This window comes from Diceros bicornis, chromosome 17 (assembly GCF_020826845.1).
Source record: "Diceros bicornis minor isolate mBicDic1 chromosome 17, mDicBic1.mat.cur, whole genome shotgun sequence".
NCBI classification, from domain to species: Eukaryota; Metazoa; Chordata; class Mammalia; order Perissodactyla; family Rhinocerotidae; genus Diceros; species Diceros bicornis.
The window spans coordinates 9,325,450-9,334,924 of NC_080756.1; the positions used below are offsets into that span (position 1 = coordinate 9,325,450).

At 35.1% G+C, this 9,475-nt stretch overlaps 1 pseudogene; it reads left to right on the forward strand.

The window, feature by feature from the left end:
* The first annotated feature begins 3,215 nt into the window (after positions 1-3,215).
* Positions 3,216-4,132, forward strand: LOC131416507 (ethanolamine-phosphate phospho-lyase-like; annotated as a pseudogene).
* Positions 4,133-9,475: the final 5,343 nt, after the last annotated feature.

The window sequence follows — 9,475 nt, forward strand, 5'->3', positions numbered from 1 at the left end:
TTATAGCATGAAAACAACCACAGACAATATGGAATGAAGGCATGAGGCTGTGTTCCAATAAAACTTTATTTACACAAACAGATATCGGTCTGAAGTTAGCCTGCTGGCTGTAGTTTGCTGACCCCTGGTTTATAAAATGAAGTTCAAATGGCAAGAGACAGAGACATGTCAGAAAAATTGGCATCTCAACCAATTAAAAGCTGACAGTTTCAAAATGTCATGTCACACCAGTGTCCTTTGGACAAACGATATATCTGTTCACCTTTTGAAAACTTTATAAGGACATACCTCAGTATTGCCTTTGTGTTCCTGAGAATATTTTATTGAATTTCCTCTGCCAGGCTGGGGCCTTCTTTGAGCCACTAGTCTTTGGTGATGACTAGTCTTTGGCCAGGTTCTGGAGACGCGTGGTTTCTCAACTATAATCCTTACTGACTAATGCTGTTCTCATGGAGTTTCTTAAATCTGTGTTCTCTCCAGACTAAAATCTGCTTCCTTCGGGTCTCATGTTACAATCCCAACTCATTTGCAAATCTCTCTAACTGGCGTAATTTCACCAAGGGCAATTTGGAATTGCAGTGACAGTTAGAGGAGCTTTTGATGTGAACAAGGTTGTTCATCTCAGAAGCTCCATAAAGCAAGCACGCAGTGAATCAGATTTTAAGGTCTTTTACAATCTATTGGAGCTCAGTTTCTAAGTGATATATATTTAGGATTTATATAAATTTAAAATGAAAAACCTTAAAAAATTGAAAAAAAATGCTTAACTTTTCAATACTTTAAATATTTTGACTCTACTAAAGAAAACGTTTTTCTCCCCAGAACAGCTTTGCAAATGGCTAGATAGTACATATTTTTTTCCTGTAAAAAATAGTCTTAACTTCAGTGAATTAAGCTAATAGCCTTGGTTTTGGTTAGAGATAGGAAGAAAAGAATGATACTCAGAACTTTTAAACACAATTTAAAGAGTCTTTTAAAATATGATTTGTGAATACAGGGGTTTATAATTTATGTTTAAAAGTTAATTTAATATTTCTGAGAAATAGAAGGTTCTTTTTAAAAATTAAATTTACTAATATTGGTTTTAAAGCAACTTTTTATGTCTTCTTCCTAGTTTTATCACAGTGTAAACAATATTCTACTTTGTATACAACTAAGGATTGTATGAGTTCATTATATATTTTGGATATTAGCCTCTTATCAGATATGTGCTTTACACATATTATCCCCCATTCTGTAGGTCACCTTTTCTTTTTGTTGATGGTTTCCTTTGTTGTACAGAAGCTTGTTAGTTTGATGTAGTCCCACTTGTTTAGTTTTCCTTTTGTTGCCTTTGCTTTTGTTGTCATATCCACGAAATCATTATCAAGACCAATGTCAAAGGGCTTTTTTCCTTTTATTTTCTTCTAGGAGTTTTACGGTTTCAAATCTTATGTTTAAGTTTTTAATCCATTTCAAGGTAATTTTTGTGAGTAGTGTAAGACATGGGTCTGATATCGTTCTTTGGCATGTGAATATCCAGTTTCCCCAACAGCATTTATTGAAGAGACTGTCTTTTCTCCATTGAGTATTCTTGGCTCCCTTGTCAAATATCAATTGACCATATATGCGTGGGTTTATTTCTGGGCTCTCAATTCTGTTCCATTGGTCTATGTGTCTGTTTTTATGCCAGTACCATACTTATTTTTGTTACTATAGCTTTGTAATATAGTTTGAAATCAGGAAGTGTTATGCCTCCACCTTTTTTCTTCTTTCTCATGATTGCTTTGGTTATTTGAGGTCTTTTGTGTTACCATACAAATTTTAGAATTATTTTTTCTATTTCTATAAAAAATGCCATTACACTCAATAGTAAAAAATCAAATAACTCAATTAAAAAATGGACAAAGAACCTGAACAGACATTTTTCTAAAGATATTCAAATGGCCAACAGACACATGAAAAGGTGCTCAGCGTCACTAATCATCAGGGAAATGCAAATCAAAACCACAATAAGATATTACTTCACGCATGTTAGAATGTCTATTATCAAAAAGACAAGAGACAACAAGTGCTGGTGAAGGTGTGGAGAAAAGGGAACCCTTGTGCACTGTTGGTAGGAATGTAAATTGGTTCAGCCACTGTGGAAAACAGTATAGAAACTCCTCGAAAAATTAAAAACAGAACTGCTATATGACCCAGCAATCCCACTTCTGGATCTATATCTGAAGGAAATTAAACCACTATCTGGACAAGACATCTGCACTTTCATGTTCATAGCAGCATTATTCACAATAGCTAAGACATGGAAACAACCCAAGTGTCCATTGATGGATGAATAGATAAAGAAAATGTGGCATATGGCATACATATACTGGAATACTACTCATCCATGAGAAAGAAGGAAGTCCTGCCATCAGCAACACCATGGATGGACTTTGAGGGCGTTATGCTAAGTGAAATAATCCAAACAGAGAAAGACAAATACTATATGATCTCACTTATGTGTGGAATCTAAATAAACCAATCTAGAAAGAGAGAGCAGATTGCCGGTTGCCAGGGGTGGGGGTGGAGGGTGGAAGAAATGGGTGAAGGTGATCAAGGGGTACAAACGTGCAGATGAATAAGTTCTGGGGGTGTAAAATGTGACAGGTTTATTCATAAGGAAAAAAATGGCTTGTACTTCCTTTACTGCAGATTGTTAAATGTATGATATGCAAACAAAAAAAGGAGTAAGTAGAATTGGAGATTTCTGTCTGTTAAACCCAAGTTATTCTGTGCTCAAGTAACAGAGGTTCCTTTTATCACAAATGTATTTTTAATTCTCTGTACTTTTTGGCATACTTGTAAATTATCTTTGAAAAATATTATTGATTTTTGTAAAAGTTAAAAGTTTCTGATGTTACTCTCTCTTATTGCTGAGTATATGTGTTTATGTGTGTGTTTGTGTATTTGAAAATATCATGTGTAACTATTTCTTGCATATTGAATACTATAACTTATGTTTGGATACCTGTGACTTATGTTTATATCTTTTTCCTGTGGCAATTTTTTTTTTTGATTTTTTACCTTTCTCAAATTTAGGTCCCAAATTCAAAATAATAAAACTTCTGTCTTCTATACTTAAAATAGCTAGGTGTTTCCTAAATGATCATTATTAACACAAAACTGTGCTCCTTTATTTTATAAAAGGATGGAAAATTAGAAAAATTAGGTTTGTCATGCTCTAAATTTTAATTAACTAAAAATTAAGGTGAGGCTTTGGCAGAGCTGAGAAACATTTCTGAAGCTTCCAAATGCATGGCTAAGACTTTATTCTGGACGTTGTCACAATGAGAAAACCAGTAGGCAATGGCCATCCAATGGCATATATAGTAACAGCTAAAGAAATTGCAGAAGCTTTCAGCAGCTCTGGGATGGAGTATTTCAATACTGTATGGAGGAAATCCAGTATCTTGTGCTGTTTGTTTGATCATCCCGGATATAATTGAAAATGAAGACCTTCAAGGAAATGTCACGAAAGTAGGGAATCATCTGCTGAGTAGCTGAATAAACAGAAGGCTAAACACATGTTGATAGGAGATATCAGGGTCATTGGCCTTTTTATCGAAATTGACGATCCTTAACAGACCCTCTGGAAAGGACTCTTGCCACAGCTGAAACTCAACACACGATCTACAAGATGAAAGAAAGGTGAGTAGTTCTCAGTGCTGATGGACCTCATAGAAACGTGCTTAAAATAAAGCCACCAATGTGCTTCACTGAAGATGATGCAAAGTTTACGGTGGACCAACTTGATAGGACTTGGACAGTTTTAGAAAAAGCCGTGGAAGCCAAAACTGAAAATGAGATCTCGGAGAAGACTCCATGCAGAACAAAGATGCCTAAAGAAGCACATTCAGAATTTCTCAGTTACAGCACTACTGACTCCAGAGAAAATCCCAGCAGAAAGAGAAATGGATTGTGCACAGATTAACATTCCCTGCTCAGTCAGAGACTCAAGGCAGGAAAGACTAGCATTTTAAAGCAAGATAAATGTCCAGAGTTACAGCAAATGAGTGAATGTGTCTCTTCTGTTAATAGCTCTACTGTACCATTTAAAAGTAGAAATTTCATTCCGTTTAGATTTGTAGATAAAAAGATAAATGAGTAATAAGAATAAACCAAGTGATGGTCAAACCACATCAAGATTATTAGTTCAACCTCTAGCCTGTTAATTCCTTACTTGAGATTTCTGAAAGTACTTAATTTATTCTATAAATTTAAGCTTCAAATTTAACGTTAAGTTGGCCATTTTACTTTTCATGTTTTAATGTTTGAAATTAGAGAGCAAAGTACAATAGCTTCCTTAATTTTGGAGACTTAGTGCCTTAAAATATGAATCCCATAACGATTTAATATATATAGGTATATTTATAGACTGTAATAAAAGAAAAGATGATATAAACAAAAAGATTAATGTGAGAGTCTATTTGGTTCCTTAACATAGGACAAACTAAGAAACAAGAAAAACCTAACAAATCAAATAGCTCTTCAGTCTCTTATTTTTTTTAATCACTTACTAGTTGTCAGTGGTTTCCAAAATGAGACAGTATCTACACAGAGTTTTAGTCAAATGTAGACACACTATTCATAGAATCAGACAGGTATAAAATTGGGATTATGATAAATGCTCTAAAAATGTAAATAGTGATAGTATCAGAAGACTAAGTAATTAGGGATACTTGATAGATTTGGGGGAAGTGTATTAGGAAAACTTTGAGGAAATGGCATTTGAACTGGTGTTTCCAGAGAGTAGAGAGAAAAGTGTTCCAGGAAGAGAGAATAGCATCTCCAAAGGCCTAGAGTTGAGAAGAAATGTGGCACGTTCAATTAACTGACAAGTAACCGCTGGGCTAGAGCTCAGAGAGTGAGAACGTGCTTGATGCTAGAGATGTGGGTGAAGAGATGTGTTGGGGCTAGAAGGTGTTATGGACTTTATTCCTTTTCACAAAAACAAGAAGATAACATTCAAGGATTTTAAGCAGAAGTGTTCATTACAATAAACATAACAATAGTAAAACTGGACAACATATGTGCGAGGGATTGTCTTAAGGGTTTCCTACCTCATCTAAGAACTATTAATAAGCTCAGAATAGTTCATCAAAATTCAGAAAGGCTAAGTAAGTTGCTTGTTTGAGCCAGGATTTGTGTATGTGACTCACTTGGGATGACCACCTTGAAAAGATAGCAGTGTGTTCCTAGTTCCCAGAGCTTCTGATTCAGTAAGTCTAGGAGTAGAGCCCTGGAATTTGAATTTTAGTGAGCATCATCAGTGATCCTAATAAAGACTGTCCACGGACCATAGCTGGACAAACACGCGGCACCGACTATGTAAAGTTCCTTATTCCACACACGTACCCATGATCTGACGCCTTAAAAAAGATCCCAGAGTATACACCGTCTGCTTTTTTCACTGCCAAATTCCTACATCCTGCCTTCAAAAATAGTAACATACAGAAGACAGCTGTTTGTAGGTCTCTAAAGAAATTATGCACATTAAGCTAAAACAGTGTCACTAGAATCTTAGCAAATATTAATCAACATCCAGATAATACACAAATTTCATAAACTGGTAACCTCATATAAAGTATTCATATTGGAGATGTTGAACTTTCTGAACTTTCTCTGACAGAAAAATTCATCTAAGTGCTTAACAAAATCAGAAGACTGGTTGCCCGGCATGGGTGGGTGTGAGGGTTGGGATTGATAGGGAAGGGGTGTGAGCAAACTCTTACAGGTGATGACAATGTAAATCTTGAGAAAGATTTTAGTTACATCACCTACATATTTGAACCCATTGAACTTGCACTTAAGATCTATGCATTTCACTGTATCTAAGTAATACCTTAATGAAACCAATCAATCAATAGATAAACATAAATACCTGTAACATAATGTCCTACTTCTTGCCCCAGCCTTCCACCGCCCCTCGACTCCAGGCAGTTATCCTGACATTTTCTATTCCTGTGACCTTTCTGTGAGGAGGTTCTTAGACACATAGCAATGCTAGAAACTGCCCTTATCCGTGCTACATGAACTTGTCCACATCACCACAACACATTATCTCAACTTACATGTTTTGAGTGAGACTAGCTAACAAAGCAACATTAACATATTGAGAGATTGAAACAGATTTTCATGCGTTCTTTAACTGAGCTTATATTTGTTTAAGAACTTCGTGAGAAGCAGGAAAAGATAAAATGACACTTTAGCAACAAAGAGTCGCAGGCTAAGAATGAACCAGTGCCAGTGAGAGTGAATAAAGTTGACAGTGGGCTGGAGTTTTTAACAACTTTTGCTGTTTTTGAGGTAGGGAATAACTAATATGCATAAAAATTAGCTTCTCCCCAGAAAAATTTCAAGTCAGTTATATTATAGATTCAACGCAAAGGGGCTTAATAGAGGAAAACCAACAAGACATGATATAAAGCATGAACAGAATCACTGAAGGAAAATGTACTCAATATTTAAAGAAATTATGATCAAATTATATCCATTTTAACTGTTTAAAGATCAACTTTTCGTTCTAATCTTTGATTTTAGAAATCTTCACTTTGCCACTTATTAAGTAAAAAAATAGGAACTGGGTATATATTATTTATTTAAAGATCATATAAAATGAAAGAAAATATAAAAAACCTAATAACTATAGTTGTTGAATTGATGAGAATTTTAATTCAAGAAACTCAAAAATTCACAATTTTTAATTCTTTTTCTTTAATTACTATTGGAGGGGCTGGCCGGGTGGCGTAGTGGTTAAGTTTGGCGCATTCCACTTGGGCGGCCCAGGGTTCACGGTTCAGATCCCAGTGTGGACCACCACCACTCATCAAGCCACGGAGTGGTGGCGACACACATACAAAATAGAGGAGGATTGGCAGAGATGTTAGCTCAGGGACAATCTTCCTTAAGAAAAAAGAGGAGGACTGGCAACAGATGTTAGCTCAGGGCCAATCTTCCTCACAAAAAAAAATAACATTACTATTGGAAAAAAAATTCTATTTTCAAGTGTCCAAACTACAACAAAATAGGATAGGTGACAACACAGAAAAAAACACTCAACTCAATTTTATTCAGATTTCCTTTGTTATAATCAGTGCTATCTAAGTCAAGTGACTTCATATATAATGGTAATCTATAGTAATGTCCTTTGAAATTAAAACTGTGTAGATTTATTAACCTTTTATTTATTCTTAAAGAATGAAAATCTATTTTCATGAAAAAATAATTTATCTCCAAAGAAAATAAAGAGTATGACTGGAATCCAGATACGCAAATGAACAAGCATGTCATAACAGGATTTCTGAGGCTTTGTTTATGGATGAAATAACTTAAAAAATGATTATTAGAAACCAAGACATAGAGCTTGAAAATGTGAGAACAAAATCTTGACATGTTTGGAATAAATATTATTACAACAACACAATTCAAATGATGAGCAAATATGATATCTATTACAGAAAAGAAACACATCAAAAGATGAATGAAAAGGAGCATGAATAAAACAGAATGTAACTCTGTAAAAAATAAAAAAACCATGACAGGGAAAGTAAAAATAGATTGACTAATGAGAACAACTTTACAAAAATTAAATTCGAAGTAAGAATTTCACTAATGTGGAATATAAACGACATGAAAAGGTTAAGCAGTACACTTACATAATAATAAAAAGAGAAGCAAAAAGAAAAGTAATATGTAAGGAAACACTTCAAATATATGCGTTACATTCACAAAAAAAAAGTCAACAGAGTGAATAAAGAACACGCATTAAAATAACAGTTCCTCTGATGATACTTTGTTAAACTCTACCCAAAGCTGCTAAGAACATGACCTGAGGTGTTACATTAATTTTTCTCTCCTTCAACATGGCTTGAGTATTTCAGACACGGTTTACCTGAAGCCTCTACTTCAGAGAAGAATTCTTACTTCCCATGAGCAAAGCGGTCTTGTGGCTCACGAGGTGGCTTCTTATTGCAGCCACTCTGTAGGAGCAGGATAGACCCCACCTAAAATTCGGTTAGGATGTCCAGACCGTTGATACTCACATATACCAAGAGAGTACGCAAAGCTTTTTTAATCACATAAGGAAGCTTTCTGGGACAAGAAAGGCAGACTTAATAAGTTGTCTGAATATTGTTTAAGAAAGCAGGGAAAGGAGATTGGCTTGCTATCTTTATAATGAGTAGGGAGCAGGGCCAGGGTGAGGGTTTCTGTGCAGGTGAATCTTTGAACTTCCTGCCAGGGCTCAAGGGCACAGCACCAGGATTTCTTATCAGCTTGCCCAGATGTCCAGTGGAAACGGAAAGGGGCGGGGTGGGCCTTAAAAGCTGCCAGTAGTCAAACATCACAAATGGAATTAGACCATTACATTAATAATGAGAGTGAATTTTTGAGTAATTAACATTTCCCAGGTCCTATGATAAAATTTTTATATCCATTTTCTCATTTGCACATCCCTAAAACTTTATTTTTTTTCTATTTTACTTACAAAGAAACTGATTTAAAAATTATTCAAGGTCACATCAGGGATTCTAACTCAGTGCTATTTATCTGATTCATTTATATGATCCATGTTGAAGTTTCCCACAAGTGCTCAATGCAAAGTGGCAAAAGTCTTGCCATGGAGCACAGTGGGTACTATCATTTTAAGTGTTCACTTATTTGTACTGATGAAGTCCATGGTAATAATGTTCACTCATCTTTTCTGACTATTTCATATGTATTCAGGTATTATTCTAAGTTTCTTGGAGGGATTTTCTCATGCAATCAACAAATCCATGAAAGAAATACTTCATGATCTTCATTTTACAAATCGTGAAACTGAAGCATTGAATGGTTCAGTAAGTTAGTAAGATATAGAATTAGATTTAGAGAACACAGACAGCTCAACTCAGAATACGCGTTCCTAACCACAACCCTGTGTTGCTTCTTGGTAGACATTTCGAAAGTTCCTAGACTACTTTTGCTTTTGGGCGGTCATACAAACAAGATGTGCTTCAGTCAATGTGAGTCCATATCTGGTAACACTATAGTTCACCCTTCTCTTTGGTGTCATTTTCCTAACTTCAAACCTCAAGTACAGGTTGAATGTCCCTGTTCCCCATTTATAACCGTGAAAGATAGAGTCCCTCAAAATGACTAAAAAGTTAAATTTCGGTATACTAAACCTAAGGATTATGAAGCTATGATAAAGTAACCAAAGGAATATCTTGTCACTCACAAATGAGAGAACACTCTAAAAGTCAGAGGATTTTATTTCTTTGCCATGATTCATGGAGTTGAATTTCTGATACATACTCACAGCATAGCTTTTTTAACAGGTGGAAGAAAGGAAGTAATACGTATCTCTTTTTTTTATGACAGTGAATAAGCAGTGAGAAAAGGCAATTAACTCTTAGCTCCCCCAGTTTAGTCCCTTTTCTTAGCATTTTTGCTTGAAAACAATCGCTAGATA